This window comes from Crocodylus porosus, unplaced genomic scaffold, assembly GCF_001723895.1.
Source record: "Crocodylus porosus isolate Cpor-Errol unplaced genomic scaffold, CroPor_comp1, whole genome shotgun sequence".
NCBI classification, from domain to species: Eukaryota; Metazoa; Chordata; order Crocodylia; family Crocodylidae; genus Crocodylus; species Crocodylus porosus.
Window position 1 is genome coordinate 15226629 of NW_017728943.1, and position 21980 is coordinate 15248608.

The 21980-nt window shown below is 44.7% G+C and overlaps 1 protein-coding gene and 1 long non-coding RNA gene across 2 annotated transcripts in view; both read left to right on the top strand.

Annotated features, from left to right (window-relative positions):
- Window positions 1-21980, top strand: part of LSAMP (limbic system-associated membrane protein) — a 1430869-nt gene that overhangs the window by 437379 nt on the left and 971510 nt on the right. The window lies entirely within an intron of this gene.
- On the top strand, window positions 205-18244 carry LOC109319285. The gene is made up of 3 exons (XR_002103462.1): window positions 205-216; window positions 7335-7338; window positions 18165-18244. It is a non-coding gene; the product is annotated as an uncharacterized LOC109319285 (long non-coding RNA).

Below are 21980 nucleotides of genomic sequence, written 5' to 3' on the forward strand. Positions count from 1 at the left end.
GAGGAGGAGAAGGAGGACCCACCTATAACTGCTTTTCAGGGACTTGAGTAAAGTAGAATAGAAATACACATAGGTGACCTAGGAGCGTAATATGCAGATTAGAATCTGTTTTGGAGTGCAGAAGTTACCTATGCAGCTAAAATAAATAGGAAACAGGAGGGAGAGCACTGCTGGCATCTGAATCCAAATAATATCTTGTACTATACCAAAACACATGTCTTGGGTCACATACTTTGCACAACTATCCAGTTTAGTTCCCACCATTGTTGTTTGTGAGGGCATATCCTTCTGAAGTCTCTTTTATACTGGCACCCTTTTGCAACAAGATTGTAGACCAGGTGCCCAATACAGTGCCCAATACACCAGCTCGGTAGAGACTCTGGAGCTAGTGAAATCAGGTGGGGAAGAAGGAGAAAGATCCCTGAAATCTTCTGGACCCTGTGTTTCCTTGGCAGGTGTCTGTTTAGGGATCACTCCAGCAATGAGGCTGTAAGGAGAACCACCTGTTATGTGGTGCATCTGAGTCTCTCCTGTCCTCATGGGGCCTGTGGCTTTGCCACCACTTTTTCTGTGCATGCGAGTGAGTGAGTCTATTCATGGTAGCAATGGCAGTTTCTTCCTTTCTTTCTTATTAAAAAATATAACATTTGAGTCTTTGAAATTGAAATGGATTTCAGTCTCCCTTATATTAATTATTGATAAATGGAGCCTGGGAGACGGAGATGAAGCCTGGCATGATTAAAGACAGACAGTTTTTAATTTTATGTCTCTTGCAGTGACAGAGGAATCCAGTTTAATAGGAGTCATTTATTAAAAGAGACTCAATCAGAAGCATGTATCTAGGGAGGTGGGTTGCATAGGGTTTGAAGATAAGGACGTGCACAGTTTGGGGTAATTGGGGGTTGAATGGCATTGCAAGGGTAATTCCTTCAGTCTCACAGTGTTAGAGATTGCAAAGGGGAACCCAGACTCTGCCTGTTAAATGAATGATCTCAGGCCTGGCAACACAAACCAAGGGAAAGCTGCTGAGGAGGAGGCTTCCTATTTACAACCGTATTGTCCAGGACCCCATTCTGCAAAGTGCTGTTCAAACCCAGAACCCTTCCTCCAAGTTAAGTATAAGCCAGTAGATGGGGAAAGACGGATGGGGCCACATGAGACACTCCCTTCCCAACTTGTCGAAAGCTAGGAAGGCCTCTGATGGTGGCCTGCATCTTTACTGAGTTGATAAAGTCTTTCCTGAATAATGGAACTTGAAGCCTCAAGCTACAGTTTTGTTCCTTCTCCCATCCCCACAGCTGGTGCATCTGCCTCTGGTCTTACTGGGGGTGGGATCAGGTCAAGAGGTTCTCCCCCTGTAGGTTTAAGTAGGTTTGTTCAGGGTCATTCTGAGGATGAGATACTCCAAGAGATCCAGCAACAGCCCTGCTATATTCGTTGCAGCTCTCCCCTGCTCCTCTTCAGGTAAGGACACTGCTCAGTATGTGATTTATAACGGTGCTGATCAACCATCTTTTCAGTGAATGCTGTGCACATTGCTGTGCTTTGGGTGACATGGGTTAGCAGCAGAGGCGTAACTGGGCACTTCCATTCCCTGGGCACAATGGCAGTGCATGATGCAGCAACAGCAGCTGGAGGTTTGCTGCTATGTATTGCGGGGGGGGCGGGTATATCATCTCCTCTCTTTTTCCTGCTACCAAAAAATCAGTACAGGTCTCCCTCACTTTATGTGGGTTCTATATGTGTGAATTTGCTCTTATGTGATGACCCTTTTTATACCAAAAATTTGTTATAGGCAGGGTAAATTCACTCTTACGTGATTGGTGTGGTGGAAGCCCGCAGTCAGCTCCTTTGTGCGGTGCACTGTGCTAGCGACACACCAAAATATAGTCTCCTCTGTGGATCTGTGCTTGTCACTCATTGTCTGAGACACGTGTTTCTGTAGTTGCCATTCCCATTATGATAGTGCCCTGTGATTGTGTGTACTGTCTGCTGTTGGTGGGTACCAAAATTGTCATGTAAAAATGGTAGAAATGGGTCTGGGGGTCAGTACAGCAGCGGTCTTGGAACATACCCCTATTTGTTACATTGTAAAGTGGGTTCCCTTTATTCAGATTTGAATTACGTGCCATTTTCCAGGAACTCATGTACTTCATAAAGTGAGGGAAACCTGTACTTGATGTCTGTTGGTGGCAGGAAAAAGGAAGTGTTGTCAACTCACCCAAGCATTGAATCTCCAGGCACTGCTCCTGCACTGAACACTGCTACAGCTGCTCTGTCATCCCTGCTCCCAGAGCCACTGCATGCAAGGTGCAGGGTCTAGGAGAGGAAAGGGAGGTGAAGCACCCTCCTAGCTCCAGTCTAACATCCCCCCTTAGGCAGTACCCAGAGCTTGTGCCCCTCTTGCCCACCAATTATTATGCTACTGGGTAGCAATGTTGTGATCAAGATCTGGTATTTGGAACCCCTAGCACAAACGGGATACAGATTTGAAGGGGATAGAGATATGAACATCTTTCAAACTTCCTCCCCACCTCTCCGACATTCCCGCTAATTCACTGTGCCTCCCACACAGCCTTTAGGAGCTTTCCACCCTGCTGTATTAGGGGTAAGCTTGCCCAAAAAACCAAAGAAATTTGGGACTTTAGGGTTGAAGCTGCATAAGAAAGTGGCCAAACAGAAAACCCAGAGTATATGTTGAGGGTAATAGTTAAGTAACCTGCAGCATGCTTACTCCACATGGTTTCCAGTGTTTGTGTCTGATAAGATAGTGTCTCATGAGAAAGAGGGCCTTGTTACACATTAATTTTAGGTAGCTCTTGGAGCTCTTAACCCCTGGATTGTTCACTTGTTAACATCTGAAACTAGTTTAAAACACACTTTAGAGGAGTGCGCTAACTGTGAGCTGCGAGCATGGCACTGTAACCACCCATACTGCACTGTGATTTAGTACTTCTGAAAGGAAATACTAAAGCATGGCACCATAGCAACGTTGTTGTATGGCAATGTGTAGATATGCCCTAGGTGGCTTAAAGTTTCACCACTCCAGGGCAAGTTTGTCCCTGATCTGTTACCCAGCTGACATTCCATTAGTGTGACCACTTGCCACAGATGAGCTGCCTAAATTGCAGTCCTCCAGCATCCCAGGATGTAGTCTCCCCTGCCCACCCTCCTGTTCTGTGTAGACAAACTTTCCACCCCATGAACTCGGTTGTTGTGGCATCAAGCCAGCACCTCTTTCTGTCGCTTGGGGGATGTGACCCTCCCACCCCCAAGGGTGCAACCCCTTGCAAACATCCTGCAGCGCATATGCCAGCGAGCCAGGTCACAGAGCAGGGACAGATCTGGGAGTAGAGTCTAGGGGTGTGAGGGCAAGGAAGGGGGCCAGATTGGGTCCTCATAAGCTGGGGCTTCCTTTGCAGGGCAAGGGCAGTAGCTCCTCCAAAAGCACCTTCCCTCAACCCCTCCCACCTATCCTGGGAAGCATGACTAGCACCCCCCACACCCTGATCCCAAATGCCAATGTATTAAAATGTATGACCTTCTTTCATTTACTTTCTCTTTATTTCTTTTAAAATTATGATTTTTTTTTTTACTACTTTTTATTCTATCCTTCAGGGACTGACTTCCTTCATTTCACTACCCTTTCCCAACCCCATTTCCTTTCCACCTCCCATGTCATTACCCATCCGCATTCCATTAACTCTCCGCCTCCCAGCTTCATGTTCCTGCACTGCGCCCCCTCCCTCCCCCACCTACAGCAGGGATAGAAGCCTGTCCTGGCTCACCAGTCCTGACTGGCAACTCACAGCTGTAGCTCCTAGTCAGGCCCCTGCTCACCAGCCCTCCAGTGGCAACTCACAGCTGTGCAGGTGGGGGACAGTCAGAAGGTTTTTAGCCTTTAAGGTGCAACTGCTTCAAACTCAAGCCAGCACGAACACCAACCAACATTTGAGCAGCTCAAAGTGTAATGTGTAACAAGGCCCAAAAGAGACTACAGTGGGGCCAAGCTGCTTGGGCAACAAAACTGCCAATGAGCAAGTGTCCTGCTGAAAGAAGGACCTATTTCCATGTGCCTGTGTATGTACCTTCATTCACTTTCCTGCCTGTGGATGTGGAGGAGTCTCTTGCATGTACTGGTTATGTGTTGATACCCGCATAGAAGGTGCTAGAGTCTTCAAGTTCATTCCAGTCATCTTTTACTACAGCATTACTTTTACTTGCCTCCATCGTCTGGTTGTTTTTAAAACTAGCCCCTAGCACTGGCAAGCTTTTTAAAACCTGAGAGGCTAGAATTATGTTCATAGCTCCATTTTTGGGGCACACAAATAGGCACCTTAGTTTTCAGGGGAGTAGAGAGCCTCTTCCGTGGCTGTCTTGAGCATATTTTAACAGCTACTTTACAATGTTAGTGCCCCCACACTTCTGCTTTTACCTGTGGCAAGTTCAGGTGTTTTTTGACATTTGGGGCCTGGCAGTTGTACAAGAGGGTTGTTCACAGGGTTTTTAAGGATGTTAGACCAGGGCTGTCCAGCTCATCTTGGTTGCTAAGTCCAGACCCCAAGCTTTTTGCAGGCCACCCAACCCACTTTTGGTGGTGAGGTAAATAGCAGTGGTCTCCACCCTTCCTTCTGTGCTGACCACAGCACCACTGCTTGACCTGCTGTTGAAAGATGTCCTCAGTGGGGACCTCAACCTGGAAATAGTTGGTTGGGCAGCCAGCACCCATAGTGCTAACAGTACTGCCAAGTGCCCCACTACTGCTGAAAAGTGTCCCCAGCAGAGTCTTATCTTGGAAATACTGAAAGCAGTGGTAGCATTAATCCCCCTGGTGCTGACCCAGTGGCTCTTGCACTGTAAGCTGTTATCACTCACCCCACCACAGTTTCCAGCCTCATGGTCCACCACTCTTATAGCCCTGAATTAGACTGTCACTTCCTTAGGGTGGTTTAGATAGGGGTGATCCTGCCTTGAGCAGGGGGTTGGACTAAATGACCTTGGAAGGGTCCATTTAGCCCTACTTTTTTATGATTCTTCAGTCCATTGAAGTAAATGGAACTATGAACATCCTCTGGAAACCAAGGTACTACACTAAGTGCTGATACACTAAGGAGTGCTAGTGTGTTTCTAACCACTAGCCCTATGATTTGTCCGTGTGCAAGGAGGGTGCTTTGCGCAGCTTTGCTATGTGCAGGTTCCTGAGACTGAGTGCTCTTTCCCCAGTCTTGCATATCTCTCCATGTATTTCTGTCCAATCATTTCCTTGACCCTTTTTGTGGACTTGCTGTCCAAGGGGTATGCATCTAAGGCAAAAGTTGACATCTAAATAGAAGGCCCACTCCCCCTTCCTCTCCCCCGTTTACCTCTGGCATCTTCTTTTCTCTCCCTTTGTTTCTTTATCAGTTGATACTGACTGAGTTAAATATGAGTTAGAAATGTGGATTCTCTCACTTTACACCTGGGCACCTACTGATCAAATGCTGGCCCCTCAGAGCCATGTTGGTGGATGGATTCCATTGCTGGCTGCCTCAAACGGGCTTGGAAACGTGGTGAGAGAGTTGGGGAAAGGAAGGGTCTGGTGTTGGGGGCAGGGGTGTTGGTATCCGTCATGCTGTCTTCAGAATGCGATAAAGGCTTTCAGCTGTTTCCCCAGGGCACCAGTGCAAGGGATTATAAATCCACTGTGTAATTCCAGTCTATTCAGAATTTAAACTACCATCAATCATCTCAAGTTTTTGGTGTCAAATAAGATAATGTAGCCCACTATATTATTAGAAAGTGATGTGTTTCTGAAGTGGTGAGTGTCTGTGGGTGCGGCCAAAGAACACTTATCAAGATACGGGATCTCTCCTCGACAGCACTATTTTGAATATAATTCAGTTTGTGGAGGTGGATTTGATGACTCAGGGACTCAGTGCTGAGAGATGGGGCCTTTCACCTCTCCTTCTGCTGCTGGAATATGTTTAAAAGAAAAAAATAACTAAGAACGATTAAGTGCTACCCTGCAGTCTGTGAAAATGGAGTTTTCCATTGCCTCAGCGTGAAATGGTTCTTATGGCCAGAGTAGCTTTGTGGGAGTGTGGAGTGGAAAAGATCTGATTAGCTGTAACTGATGGTCACTTCCAATTTTGTTTTTCTCTCTGTGTTTCCTTTTTTTCCCTCTGAAATTAAATTGAGTGCTGGTGTCAGGTGCAGGATCTATGGTCCTGGAGGCCAATGACTCTCTTTATCCATAGAATGGCAACAGTGTGGGCAGCTTCCCTTTTATTGTGTGCACAGAAACAGAAGATCTTTCCAACTCCTTGCACAGGCAGCCTCCAGATGATGTGGACAATTTTGACTCTAATCAACCTAGGGCCAAGTTCAGGCCTAGCGGAGTTTTGCCTACTTGCACCTTAGTAGTTCTAAATTTTATCCACTTACTCCATTCCTTTTTCTTTGTGGGCATCTTTGGAATCCAGTAAAACAGCAGCAGGGACTTGTGTTCCTCTTCCTTTTACAAACCTATTTAGATGAGGACTGGGGGGAAAAGAAGTGTTTCTCAAGTCTTTTGTCAAATGAAGGGTCACTTCTACTTCTGAGAGAGAACAAGGTTAGTTTTGATATAAGTAAAGGTGCTTATGACTTGATTCCCTCAGTTTGATGGGAAACTTGTAAAGGGATCTGAATTCCTTGTGGTTCTTAATGCCAGCTTTTGAATAAGTACCTCAAGTGCTATAAATTGACATGCAAAATGGTCAGATGCTTGGATATGTGTTATACTAAATAAGACATCAGCTAGTTTCTCAATGAAAAAAATGAAGGAAGCAAGGCAGGTCTTATTGCATTGCTGTGACCAGGCAACAAGTCACCTTCAGATGATGACTTGGTTCATAATGCACTGTATACTGAAACATCCTACATTTAACACATGCATATGTCCAAGAGCCTTTAAAACTATCTACAAATTGTATCATCCATCACTGAAATGCAGCTGTCTCTCATGTGGAACCTGCTAGCTGTTGGCGCATATAAATTCAGGATGGAGAGTAAAGAGCATGGGGGGATTTAGAAAGTCATAAGATAATTGCACTAAGGGAGTGGCTAGAATAATGGGGGTGCCAGCTCTACATTTGCACACTTGCATTGACCTCAGTGGCATTCTTTTGTACTCTGTTACAGTTGTCCAGAATCTGGACTGGGTCTGATGACAGATTGATTACAAAGTCAGGATTATATAGTCTATCACTCTTAATTCTGTTCCCCTTCCATTCATGGCAAGGAAGAAGAAATCAACCTTATATTTGAATTCACTGCTGCTTTTGGTTTTGTTCCTCTGTTATAAATTTCTCCAGCAGGGTCCAGTTCTGCTCCTATTCAAGTCAGTGGCCAAACCCTCATTGACTTCCATGAGAGCAGGACTGAGCTTGTTGTATAAAAAAAAGCTTTTTTCTGTTGTTATTTTTTCTTTCTTTCTTAAAAGCTCTGAATAGACAGATTCATCTGTGGCTATTATAGCAATAATGACCTTTCCACCAAAATATAATAATAATGGCCGCAAGGGTCTCCAGCCAAGCCATTGTGGGACCCCCGATGCTGGAGGCTGAGAGCCTGGCCAGAAAAAATCACATCTCAAAATATATAATTGGCTCTGGTAACAAAAAGCCAGAACGCAGAAGGAAGAAAGGGGCAGTCAGCAGGTCGAATGGTGAGGTTGCGGGCATTCATACATAAATGGCCTCCTGATGTACCATTTTGCTCCTAATGACATGGGATTAAGGGAGGAATGTAATTGTGATTTTATTAAGTGTTCAAATGAGCAACACAGCCCATCCTCCTCCTGGCCCTTTCCTCATTCAACCTACATTGTAAAGGGCTTTAAGGTTTGGAGAGCTAGATTTTGCTGATGAAAGAATGCCCGCCCCCCACCCAATTTTCCCTCTTTTTCTTTGCCCCCCCTCCCCTGTTTCATTCTGTAATTAACCTTTTGAATAATCTCCTTTGTTAAAATGCTTTTCTGTTTCCCCATTATTGCATGTCCTTAAAAAACAGAAGCTGAACCAAGTTTCTTGATGAGCAGTTGACAGAGAGTTGGAAAGCAGATGAGTTTAGCTATAGGAGAGCATTGGTGCCTTTCTGAGATAAGGGAGGAGGAGAGGTACTGGAAGTTGTGCTTAGTCTCTCTGTTATGCCCACAGCCTCTCCATATGGCTTGTTCTGGTTCCTGGGTATCAGACAGAGAGAGCCTAATTCTTTGCAGCCTTGTTGAAGTGGAGATAAACACACATGGTGCACGAGAAGGAAGGATTTAGGCAGGGGAGATCTTGGAGTGATCCCATTCCTGCAAAATCTATGCTCCTTTGCATTCCTTATTTCTCATGTATTTTTCTTCCTGTTGTTATTGTGTGTCGTTTCTCTCCAGTGTGGTCTTTAAGAATTTGAGCTGGGGGTTCTTTGCAACAAACAATGCATTAGTCAAATTTAGTTTTTCCTTTTGATACAGCAAATTATCTGGAGGATCATGAGTTCTTCCTAAATTGGTCATTATCCTTAGTCATTAGATGGACAGCTTGTACAAATGATTTTTTAATCCTCTAGATTGTTTGAGAATATGTTGCCTTTAGTATCTGTTATTTATTATTTGTGCCATCTGATGGATCACTCACGCTGTTTCATATCATTTCTGTCCCTCGATTGGGTGATCTGAGATTTCTGGAAGAGCAGAACCACTTGACCTGTTGATAAATGCCTGTGAATGTCTAACATTACTCAGTGACTTGTGTGCATGTAACAAGAAGAGCTCTTTGTCAGACTACAGGACTTTTCAGAAGCAAAACTGTTTGCTGCTACAAATCTGAACTAGTATGTTTTTGTGGACTTCATTGGGAGATGTTGATTGAAGTGTTTACAAATAATTAAAAATGGGTTGAAAATACCAGTAAAGTAAATCAGTGAGTTATATTCCTAGGAACATTTGAAAATATTCTCTTTTTTTATTTTCCCCGTTCACATTAATCATGGTTTTCTACTTATCCCTTGCTTCCTTTGCCCCATCCCATGTGATTTTTTTTTTGTGTGTTAATCCTTTTTTAATTTCCTCTAAACTTCTTTAAAATATAACTGGTTCCATCCATCTTCCCCATTCTTATGCCAATTGTTGCTTCTCCATTTCACCAGTTTAGCTCCATTGGCTTTGGTGGACATGACCCTCTGAAAGACATTTTGTAAGATGAAATTGCATCAGTGACTGACAGACTAATAGGGGGACACTAGGACTTGTCCTTGCACAACCTTTGGGTGTATATATTCAATCCATGTCTTTGACCTTCCTCCCCCCTCTTCTCTCAACTTACTAAACATCATGCCAAAGTTATTAGAACTCTTGCCAAAGAGCAGGGGCCATTCAGTCTCTTGTAAAAGTAGAGAGGTACCTGGGGAGTCAGACTTCAGGCAGGTTTTAATGTGTCACAATCCAATGTCTATATTTAGTCCATGATTTTTTTGTATCCAGGAGGTTGATGAAGTGAAGTTCATACGCTCATCTGTGAAAAGTGTTTTGTAAATTGTCTTTGAGGATTAGAACTGAGAGAGTGAGTGGTTTTCTTGTGAGAAATATGCCCCCACAGGTAATTGACTATTATTGTCCTTAATAGATTTCCAGTGTGCGTTTATTCTCATGTGCAGTAGTTGCTTGGTCTCTCCTATGTATTTTCCATCAGGGCATTTGTGCACTGGATGAGATGTATTACATTTCTAGAGGTGCATCTGTAAGATCCAGGAATGCTGATGGTTCTGTTGTGGGGTGTAGAAACTGGGGTGGTGGAGATGTGTTGGCAGGTTTTGCATTATTTGTCTGGATCCATTTGGTGTGTTTTGGGCTGTAGGAAATTTGCTTCTGGTGATGAGGTTAACAAGGTTCAGTGCTTGTCTGAAGGCTAGGATGGGTGGTTCTGGGAAGATTTCTTTAAGAATTGGGTCTCCTTGTAGTATGGGTTGCAACTATTTGAGGATTTTCCATATAGGTTTGTGGGAGGGGTGATACGTCATAACCAACGGTATGCAATTCATGGGGGTTTTCCTTCTGTACTGCAGGAATTCTTCACATGATATCTGGGTGGCCCCTACAAACATGTGATCTATTTCTATGGAGGAGTGCCCTTGTTGAGCAAAAGCCTTTTTAAGATTTGTAAAATGGCAGTCCTGGGTGTTCTTCTAAATGCACATTCAGTGGTATTTGAGGGCTTGGCTGTATATCACAGCTTTCTTGGTGTGTTTAGGGCGATTGCTGGTTCTGTGCAGATATGTATGTTGGTCTGTGGGTTTCTTGTATAACGTGGTCTGTATTTTACCATTCTGGATACTGATCATCATGTCTAAAAAAGATGTTGGTGCTGAAGTATTCAAGAGATGGTCAGATGGAGGGGTGATGATTGTTGAATTTCTGATGGAACTCAGTCAGAGATTGCACATTTTCAGTCTAAATGATGATGTCATTGATATATCTTAAGTATATCTGCACATTTCTCACAAGAAACCACTCTCTCTCCAATCTTTCACTTCTAATCCTCAAGGGGAATTTACAAAACACTTTTCATAGACAAGCCTATGAACTTTACTTCTCTTCACTTCATCAACCTCCTGGATACAAAAAACCATGGACTAAATATAGACATTGGATTTATGACACATTATAACCTGCCTGACATCTGACTCCCCAAATACCTCTCCACTATTTATGTGCTACATTCATCCCCCTTCCCCCTCTACCACCTCCAGCCTGTCTGTCACCCACTGACTTCTCAATTTACATCTTTGCTGACTGCCTGCCTTGTATGCATACCAGCCCAGCCTCTGGCTTCTTTAGTATTCATTCCATCCAGGAAGAGCACACACCAACTGCAGATGCTTCCTCAGCCTGATGAACGGTTTTTAAACACGAAAACTTTGCAAGAAAATTTTTTCAACTATTTAGTTGGTCTAATAACAAATATCAGATTTATCCAAAGACCCATGTCTGTCTGTGTCCTTAGACCAACATGGCTACAACCTACACCCATGTTCTACCAAGAAAATTCCCTTTTTAAAATGGAAGACCTGGTATGATTCCTGCTTGCTGAGTCACAGCTGTGTGTAGGTGTGAATTGATGTTAGATGACATAAACTTGTACCCTATGGAGAAAAGTTTCCCTGTGGAACAATCTTTGAGGTATAATCTGCTATGCTTTGGCTACTAAGGTCCATTAACTTCAATGCACCTTGGATCAAACCCATTGAAGTAGATCTAACCTCGAAGCGAGCATTTATCAACGAAATGGTTCAGCCTATTGTGAGATGTTCTCTCTTTAAAAAGAAAATAAAACAGAAAAATCATAACAAAAAAATCTGCTTACAAAATGTTAATGAAGCAGTGGTAATATATCAACTGTTTCTGCTTCTGCAACAGTATTAAGGTTTATAGCCCCTATGTAAGCCAGCTGATTCAAGAATTCACTGTGATTCTCTGGCTTGCAGACTTAGTTGCTTATTTAAGCAGCTGTGGAATTCCTTCCAGTAGATGGTAGCAGGAACACGCTTCAAGGGAGGTTAGGGAGAAGGACAAACAGAGAGTAAACAGGATGAGAGGTGGGTTATATTTGGTTGGGTGGGTGAGTTTTTTTGATGTAGTTTAGCTCTTGGGTTCCAAGCTGGGCTCAGGGGAGGTAGAATCTCAGCCCAGGTTCTCTCAAGCTTTCAGCCCACAAGGATAGAACATCTTGTAGAAGCAAGTGAGGTCTTTGGGACAAGAACAACCTTTTGTATTAGTATAATGCCTAGGACATTGGGTACTTGGCCCCGACTGGTGCTAAATTTATTAATTTATCCATCCAATTTTCCTCCTTACCACAACACAGGCACACACTCCATGTAATTATGAAGTCATCTCAGTCTTACTTGTCTTCTCCTTTTGTTCTGGCCATAAATGAGATTTTGGGTTCATTGGGATATCCTTTCTTTGGTCTATAAATTCCACTCTATGAATGCAATTCCATTTGACTTTGACCATTGACCATCAAGAGATGTTGTAAGATGAAATTGCACTGTAACTTTGGAGGCACCAGGGCTTCAGCTTGCATATTCTTTTGTGATAGATTCAGTGTAAATATATATTTATTATATATATATTTATTATATAATATTATTAACCATGTGGCTTGCAAACAGAATGCTGCAGTCTTGTTATTATTTAGATAGATAGATCTACAGTCTTGTAATTGCTGCAGTCTTGTATTTATTTAAATATATAGAGAAATATAGATCTATCTATCAATATATATATAATTTAAATAATTACAAGACATCAACAATTATATATAGACTTCTGTCTACTGTTGGTTGCTTTTTTGGTCACACATTTCCATCTCCTCCAGTGAGGATGGTTATATATGAACTGGTTATTCTTCTTGGCATTCTGGCAAGAAAATGTTTGATCCTGTTTGTGAATGCGTGTTGCTGATGGTCCCTGTTTTTATCAATTCAATGATTTTTACCCTTCCTCTTTGTTATAGGTAAGTCTTGCTGCTTTCTAACCCTTGCCTGATTGTTCTTTCAAAGTAATGGTAAGTTGCATGCATTTAATTGGATTTTTTTGGCACTATCCCTACACATCTGGTTACAACATGTCTGCTGTTACCATGTGTTCAGCTGTGACAGAGATCTAGAGGGGGAAGGATTAAAATGACTGGGATGAACACAACCTATCTTAACATTCCTGACAATAGTTGTGACCATCCTGTTATAATTGTGAATGATGTCAACAGAGATGGCTGCAGTTGACCTTTGCTCATGATTTTATACCAGGTACTGAGGCCCCTTGCCCTTCAACCTCCCATGGGATTTAGGTGCTTGATATTTCTCACAAGTGGCTTTCAGTTACTGCTGTCCTTGAAACCCCTGGCGTTGGCAGTAGATATTAGGGTGCAACTGCCATGCAGAAGGAATTGTTCAGTATCTTTTCAATCCTGGCCTTTTAAAACCTACCCGGTGAATACTGTGGTTCTGGAAAGAAACATTTTCTTCCTACAGATTCTGTGAGATTTTAAGGCTGTAGGGCCCCTGGGCAGCTGCTGTCAGATGACAGAGAAAGGCGAGGCTGTAGACCAATGCAGAGTTGAAGATTAGCAGAGCCCCTTGCCATAAAGGGCTAGCATTTTGGATAGGTCAGAAGACAGATGTGTTTTCTTCCTCCTTCTTGTTGCATTTGTTCTGATAATTGGTACCTTTCCTGCCAGTCTAGTAAGTCAAAGGGAACATCAAGATTGCAACTGCAGTCTGATTGCAGACCCCTAACTCTTAATTAGCCAATGGATCATGGAGTGCCTAGAGCTAAAAATGGACCGGGGGGTGGGGGTAGAGGGAGTGGGGGAGAAGTATGGGGGAAGGAAATAAGTCTCTGCTTTACCAGGAAAGTAACTGATATTAATCTGACTGGTCCATTGAGATAGACAGCTGTGTTGTATGGCTGGGAAAAAATGTTTGATCCATTAACTTAAGGCTTGGTAGTACCAACAGAATGGATCCTATGATCTTCTCCATATTGTCAGCTGCTTTCCACTGAGTGCCTTTAAATTTACACAAGTGTGCATAATACCTCACTTCTCTTCTGTTCCCCCTGCTACTATCCTGAAAATTAGAAGCGTGCCTTATTGGGCAGTATTTTAAATGAAATGCGGTAGAGGAGGTTAGTCAGTTGGGTGTGTGTGGCATGCAAAGGGTTAAATTAAGTGTCTTGGTATTGCTTCCTTGGAGGTTTGTAGGCTCTCGCCATAGTTTTATCTGAATCACTTGAAATGGTGATAGCTTGTAACTGTCCTCAAATATTGGCCTCAATCAGAGATTCAAATCACTCAGAGACACAAGTGAAGAGTTATTGCTTGGTGCTTTAGCCCCAGCAAAAAGTTTGGATTCCAGATGCGATCTGCCATAACATTATTATAGCCTTGTTATGCATACGTTCCACAGTACAGATTCTAAAACCATCAGAAGCTGTTATTCACTCCTGAAGACACTTCATGGGCAAGGGGGGAGCAGAAGGCTGCACTCTTACAGTAGGGCCTGCAAGAAATCTGTTCTGGTTTTGTGTTTTTTTGCCTTGCTCTGCAGAAGCAATTAATTTGCAAGCTCTCAGTTTGTCTCAATGCCCCCAAAGTCAACAGCAAAGCCTGCCTGTTTTGACCCCCCTTTCTAGAGCTGTGTTGTGACCTGCTCTATGAACCTAGTGCACACAACACCAGTAAACAAAACCAAAGCACTGTTTTGTTACCTATCGTATTATTTCAAGCTCCATTAGAAACATAAAGGTGAGGGTGGTTGTTGTCAAGATGGCAAACTATTCTATATGAGAGCAAAGAGAGAGAGAGAGTAAATCAAAATGTCTAAAAAAAATTTAAAGACTTGGAGTAAAGTTTTCAAAAGCATGTATGCCACATAGGAGCTTGTGTCTTGTTGAAAGTCCAATAGACCTTTACGTGTAAAACAGCTAAGTCTTTCTTGAAAATGGGACTCTAGATTCCAAAGTCATTTGGTGCTTTTCTATATTTTATCCTATAGACTTCATAAACATTGATTCCTGTTGGCACTAATCAGAATTTTCTACAAATTATTTTGCTGAGAACAGGAACTGGCCCAATGTCTTAAGCACAGTAGTTGGCTGTTATCTGAAGGAAGAAAGGGCTACATGCAAAATACATGAAAAATACTTTGTGGGGACTGCTATGGAGTTCCTCTGCCATATCTTCTAGTTTCAAAGAATAGTTTTTTTGGTTCTGGGTTTTTTTGTTTTTTGTTTGTTTTTTAATGTATTTCAGCACGGCTGTCTTATGACTGGTACACTTGCTTGGAGGAGTGAAAGGGTCCATGTCTTCCAAGTCCATTCCATCAGGTCATGATATCAAGCTATAATGCAACTTAAACGCATCTGCAGTGCATGCACACAGATACACTGACTTCATTTTGGGGGACTGATTTTGAAACGTGACAAACTCTAGGCTGCAACAGCAGTGCTGAATGGTCTTAATTTGCAGCAAGGGATGTTTAGGTTAGATATCGGGAAAAACTTTCTCACTAGGAGTGTAGTAAGGCACTGGAGCAGGTTACCCAGAAAGGTTATGGAGTCTCCATCCTTTGAGGTGTTTAAGACCTGGCTAGGCAAAACCCTGGCTGGGATGATCTAGTTAGGGATGCCCCTGCTTTGAGCAGGGGGTTGGACTAGATGACCTCCTGAGGTCCTTCCCAACCCTCATTCTCTATGATTCTGTGAAAGGCCTTCTTTTGGTGGGTTAAAAGCCAAGCTAGAAATGTAAGAATTCCCAAACCTGGAGTGGAATGTCTGATGATTTGGGGGTTTTTGGTGCTGATACTGGGATGGACTTTGGGATATTTCTTGAACATGACTTTTAGCCAATGAGTTTTCTTTGATAATTAAGCTTGGGTGAGAAAGGGGTTAGAGGGAGTAGAGACATTGTGATGAGCTATTTTCTCTACTGAGATTTTCCTCTTTGGCTTCTTTATTGCCTGCTTAGAACAGAAGGTACTGTAAGTCGGTGGGAATCTGTCTTGTTTGTGCCTCTGAAAATCTTCCATGTGGATATATGTTTCAGCCAGTCTTAAAGAGCTGTACACAGTCTGAGGCATTTTATGCATCTCATTGCCAGATGCTGGAACCTGGGGGTGAGGGATCCTTATGATGGGTTCCAAGGCCATCCATTGAAGGTGCTAACCTCTTTAAAGAAAATGATATATGTACTCCTTTAATATTTCACAATGCCTTCTGAAGGAACTGGGTTGTTAGCCACAGTGTTTTTGCCAGAGTCCATTTATAAAAGCACAAAGTAGTTGGTAGCTGAAGTTCCTATATTTTCAATGAGTTTGAGGCTCCTAAGCCTTTTAGGTGCTTCTACAGTAGTCTTAATAAGAGCTGTAAAAAAGGTGACTGTTGGCTGAGCTTCTAAGACTTTATATAGATTCTCATTGTTTTTCTACTCTGAGAACTTCAGATTCAAAGCCACAAATCTAAAGCAGTCATCTGCCAGAGGATTGTTCCCACTAGAAACCCCAAACCAGCCCAGATTCTCTGAAACTACACGTACCCAGAATACAGCTCCTTATAGAACAGCTGGCAACTCCTGTAGGATCTCTGTCCTGTATCTTAGAGGCTTAGAGACTATTTTATCTTTGGTTGTATGTTGCTTGTGTGCAAGATGGAGTAGCAGAAGGGTGAAGGCATTTTGCTTGGATCCAGGTGTGTGAGTATGAGCCCCACTCAGACATGCAAAAAAGGCCACCTGCAGTAAACCCAGCTGCACGTAGGCACCTGGTCATTCAGGTTGAAGGGTCAAAGGTTGCTGGAGCTGGTGCTAGCCACATCATTCTCTTCTGCTATAGAAATTACCACTGGCTATAGAAAGTTGCATACCTTAATTACACCAGCCTCCTGGGCCATCTGGGTTCTGGTGGGGCACTGCCTTTCATGCTACTTATATTCTCCCTCCTAGCTCTGTGTTTGCAAGGGCATTTGTATTGAAACAGAGCAACTGTGTGCTTGCAGTTCATTGCCTTCTGCTTGCTGTACCTCTCCAACCCTGCTCTGGAAGTCTCTTTCATCTGTTTATCATTGTGGGCCTGTAACAGAGAGGGTGAGTTCACATATGGCAGGGTGGGTAAAATATGGCCCTTGCACTGGACCTGGCCTGCCAGGCCATTCTATCCAGCCCATGGGGCCCCTAAAAATTTTAGAAAATTAATATTTATCTGCTCCTAGCTGCCTTTCAAAGATGACAGGAGCCAGGGGCAATAGGAGCCAGGGGAACCACAGCAGAACCCTGCAGCAGCAAGGCCCACCAGCTCCCTGTCCCCCCTCCCCCCCCGCAGTGGGAAGCCCCTGCCTAGCAGAGGCTTCTGGCCTGGAACCCTGGGGTTGTTCATGCTTGCCTGCTCCAGAGCAAGAAATTCAGGTAAGAAGTGGGGCAGGGAGCAGGAAGGCAGGGGAGGACCACAGGCGATTACCCCAGTCCTTGGGGCCAGGCTGGCTCCTGCCTGTTCCATGCAGCCGGAAGCCACATGGTGCAGGAGAGGCAGGCAGGCAGGCAGGCAGGAGAGTAGGGAAAGCAGTGGTGGGGGGCAGAGGGGAGTGGAAGTGAGCAGGTGTTTGGGCATGCGGGGCCAGTACTGATGGGGCCCAGAGTGTGGGGCAGCAGGAGCGCAGGGCATGGGCTGGCAGGTGTCTGTGGAGCTGGGCTGAGCTGTGCCAGAAGGGAGCTGGCTTGGCTCCATGGAGCCCCTGCTGACCAGGACCCTGTGCTTCTGTCGCCCTGCTCTGGGTCCTGCTGGCACTGGCCCTCTGCCTCTGCCCAGCTGTCACCGCACTCTCGTGCACATGCTCACTCCCAGCCCCCTGTGCCCCAACCCTATGGAACAGGTGGGGACCAGCATGCACAGCCCTGACCTCATGCTAGCCTGTTTCAGCTGAGTAGTGGCAGCAGGGGACAAACTGATGCTCAGTGTGGGGGGAAATCAGCCCCTCCCACTTCCAGCAGTTCCTGGTGCAGCTGCTAGGAGCCCACATGGGGTTGCTCTGCCATGTCACTGCCCCCTTTGGGCTTCCCCATGGGGCAGCAGCGCAGAGCAGACACAGGGCAGCCCCACATGGGCTCCAAGCGGCTGCACCAAGAAGAGCTGGCAGTGGTAGGAGGAGGGGTTCCTTTCCTCTCACGCTGAGCAGCAGTTTATCCCGGGCTGCTGCTGCTCAGCATGGGCCCCAGTGCTGGCCTCAGGCTCACCCACTGGGGCTGACCAGCAGCAGCACTGGGCAGAAACTGCTGCTTGGCATGGGGGAAAGTGACCCCTCCTCCTTCCAACGCACCATACACCATCCCTGCCACCATCTTTAGCTGCCAGCATGCCCAGCTGCCCTCCTGCTGCTTCCCTGAGCTCCCCAGGGGCAAACCAGCCTGTTCCTGGGTGGTCCCAGACAGTGGGAAGGTGACAGGTACAGTACATATGGCTCTGGAAGCCCCAGGTGGCTTAGGAAAGAGTTCATTCCAGCAGGTGCTGCCTCTGAGCTTCTGCCTTCAGCCTACCTCTCCCACGACCAGGGGGCAAGCTTTCAGATTAGAGGCTGTAATGTTACAAGCAAACTAAACTATGTGAAGATGTGGTTTAGTTTGCAATGTAACAAACTCATTTAAAATGCAGAAAAATCCCTGTATGTGTAAAGTGTGACTCAATTAAACTGCAATTAACTGGAATTTTCATCACATGTACAAGTGCCCAGAGGGCATGTTTGAACTGAGTGAGAGGCAGCGAAGTCCTATTCTGCTGGATAAGATGATCCATAAAGAGTCTTTCAGGGGAGAAAGTTAGGGGTCTGGTAGAGAAGGTAGTCATGGCTGGCAGTGTGATATCAATTGATTCCACAAGTTGGATGGACTGATGCCTCTGCTGCTTTAAGCCTGGCCCATCCTGGCCCCGGTAACTAAATGTTAGCCAGTTGGTACTCTGTGTGTCATATAAATGGCTTGCAATTAATCTACTAAGCCTTTTGCCAAACAGCCTCCAGTGCATGCTAAGCTTCTCCTTGCAGAAGCCACGTGGACAGCTGGCAAAAGCAGTTTATTAGCAGGATCTGCCAGTTCACAATGTACCACATGCACCTCACCAGGCACTTCTGAGCCTAAAGAGCTGCTGCTCCTGTTTCCTGGAGATGTTACCTCTTGGCTTCATTGGGTCTGAGATACCTAAGCCGTCACCTTGTCATTTGTGGTCTTTCAGGCACTAACAGGAGATTATAGATCTAGCAGTGGCCACATCAGGTCCTGCAGGGCAGGGGAAGTGCAGACAGGGGAGCTCCATAACAAAGGAGACTGTTTAGCTTTTATTATCTTCCTCCAACACACATTAAAGTGATGACTATTACAGGGTACTGTTGTTTGCATTAGAAAGGCATACCTAGAGTTTGGGGGATTTCAGAAGGGAAAGCAGTGGTCAGGGCTCTTGGCTAGTGCTCTCCGTCTGCTCTCCTTAGTCTTTCTGTGCCTTTTTGGGGGGCTCTCCTGACAGAACAGGCCACTCCGGGCCCCGCCGTAATCTCACCGAACAGGTTTTATTTTACCACCAGTTTCTCAATGACTGTTTGCATTGAGAAGGGTTGTCAGTTCCTGACTTGGGAGGCCTCTTCCCTTCTATGAATAAAGGGTTGTAGTGTACACATTGGACAGAAAAAAAGCAGGGGCTTATTTTTCCCACCTGGAAAATCCCCTAAATCATACATTCTTTATTACTAGAATCCACAAAAAAACCCCACTGTCCTTTTGCTTGCGACCTTGGAGTCACCATAAGCAAACAGCTGGTTTGGGCAAAGGATCTATATATGAGGTGCTGGGCTTAGGCCTGGTGCTCTGTGTGAAGGGCTGTGGAGAGGATGCTTTTTTATACCCTACTTCAACTTCTCTTCCTCCAACTACAGGCTCTTAGCTTTGGGACACTGCCATTTTAGGCCTCTCAAAGTTGTACTTCTTCTGAATTGGAGTTCTTTGAAAGGGTCAGGTGGGTATTATGCAGAACGGAAGTAGTGGGAAGAGAGGGAGCTCTTCATTGCAGCGTCCATGTGACTTTTCCCCCTTTGATTGGTGGGGCGGGGTCAGGAGACCCTTCAACAGCCACCTGCAGTTCCTACAACATAGTGTCAGTTGTGCAGCAGACAGCATGAGCATGACTCCCATTCTCAGCCATTCCAAAAGGGGTCACATCTAAACATGTCCTTTCCTCACGTCTTCCCCCAGAGAAGCATGTTGTATTGTGGTTTATTGGATGCTTCAGGCCATCAGTATCAGGTTTTTGATGGAAGCCACAGCCTTTAAATTCCAGACCTACCACGGGCTGTGCACAGAACCTGTGTTCAGAGGGCTGCTCTGAGCATTTTTTCTATGTGGGATGCCATCAGGTCAGATGCTTGGTTTGCTCAGGGTGGCTTTCTCCACTCTGCAGTCAAAGGCATGGCAGCAGCTATGTCACTGTGTTTTTGGATTAATCCTGTCCCAGGAAAAGGGGGAAAATGATTTCAAGAAAATGGCTATCTGAAAAGATAGAGGTGAGGAATGTTAAGGCTTGGGTGGCCATGACAATTCTTTCTGCTAGAATCTGTGGTGTCAGAACTGTTCATCCAGCGGCTTTGACGTTCTTGTCCCATGTCATCCCCTTGGGCTCCTGCGTTCTCTTCTAACCTCCTTTTCCTCTCATTCTCTTTCCTAGACCTAATGTCTATTTGTTAAAATAATCATTTTTTCTCGGCATGAGCTTCTGTCATTAGATGAAAGGTCACGGTTACAATATGAATCTGGAACAATAAATACAGTGCAAAATGGATTGAAATACACCCGGCAAAGAGGGTTTCCAATTAAAAAACACTTTGCCAAGCTTGCGCCAAACAAACAGCAGACTCCAATTTCTCTTCACTTATAATTAGCTGCCATTGAAAGTTAATTACTTTCAGGACCGAAAGATGCAAAAATTGAGAGCAAGAGAGAGAAGAAATCTTTTTAGACATAGTGTTTAGAACAAATATTTGCCCTAGAAACAGCCCATGCGCAGCATGTATTCCAGCTGCACAGAAGTCCAGTTTGGGGTCTCAACTTCAAAGAAATTAGAGGTAGAATTAAAGGTGTACAGCTAACATCCTAGAATGTGCCCCTGCCAGTATTGGATTGTTGTGGGAGATGCATTTGGGGACCATTTCAGTGGGAATGCAATACAAGTCTTCTCATGTTGCTATATTAGGAAAGTATTCTAGTTGTGGAGTCACCTCCCTTCAAGAGCTATCTCTAGAAGTAACTCCTAGGTGCCACAGAAGTCCAGCAGCCTAGTCTCTCCTCTGCAGAGTTTGTGCTCAGAATACATTTCATTTGAGCCCTACAGTCCAGATCAGAATTTAGATCTCATCTCATGGACTGCAGCTCAACATTGGATTCCACACAGACCCTCAACTGAACTCGCATGCTTCTCTCTGTTGCATTGCCTGGACCTTAAAGCTGCCTTTTGCTTTTGTGACACTTGTTCAGGCCCCCTTCAGCTGAATCTTTTCACCTGGGAAAGGCAGACCAGTGCCACTGCTCGCTTAGCTGGGGGATATCTATTGCGAATTGTAGGCTGGGTTAGGGAAAGTGGCAAAAAAGAAATGACAAAAGCCAAGACAGTCAACTCTGACTAGCAACTCCAATACTTCCATTTTTGGAAGAAGATGCATTTTCCCCAGTGCTTCTTGGTGACATTTCTGAAGATCAGTCACCTTCAAAATGTCCTTAAGATAGGCACCCACCCAAGTTTTCCAGAGTCCAATGAAAATAAGTTTCCCTGAATATATGGGGTACATATTTTCATGGTCCCTGGCTGCAGCAACTTTGACTATGGGTGCTTCATTTGCACAGAGGAAGAGATCCTTGTAAAATAGAGATGCTGTAAACAGCAGTCACAGCAGCTTCAGGTGTCACATGATCCAAGTAGGGTTATAGTTCTACCTTCGAGATCAGTAGACTCAGTCCAGTGTCCTGCAGGTGAAGGGAGAGCCCAGGAGCAAGTGAGAAGTGGCAGCATACAGAGCTCTCAAAAGAGCTTGTCTGAGGAGCAAGCAGGACCCAGTTACATGGGGTGTGAAGACTCTCCCCAAGCTCAGTTTTCCAATCCACTTTACGATGGCAAAGTGAGCCATTCTGAACATGGCTGGTACCTTGAGGGCTGCATTTTTGCAGTGGTGTGGTTGAAGTTAATAGAGAACAAGACCTGGGGGAGGGATCTGGCAGGGTGGAGGCAGAACCTGCGGGTTAAGTAGCAGGAATGATTATAATGTTCATAGAATAATAGAAGTCGGGTCAGAAGGGACCTTGTAGATCTTCAAGTCCGACCCCCTGCCTGGGCAGGAGAAAAACTGGGCTCAGATGACTCCAGCCAGGTAGGCACCAAGCCGCCTCTTAAAG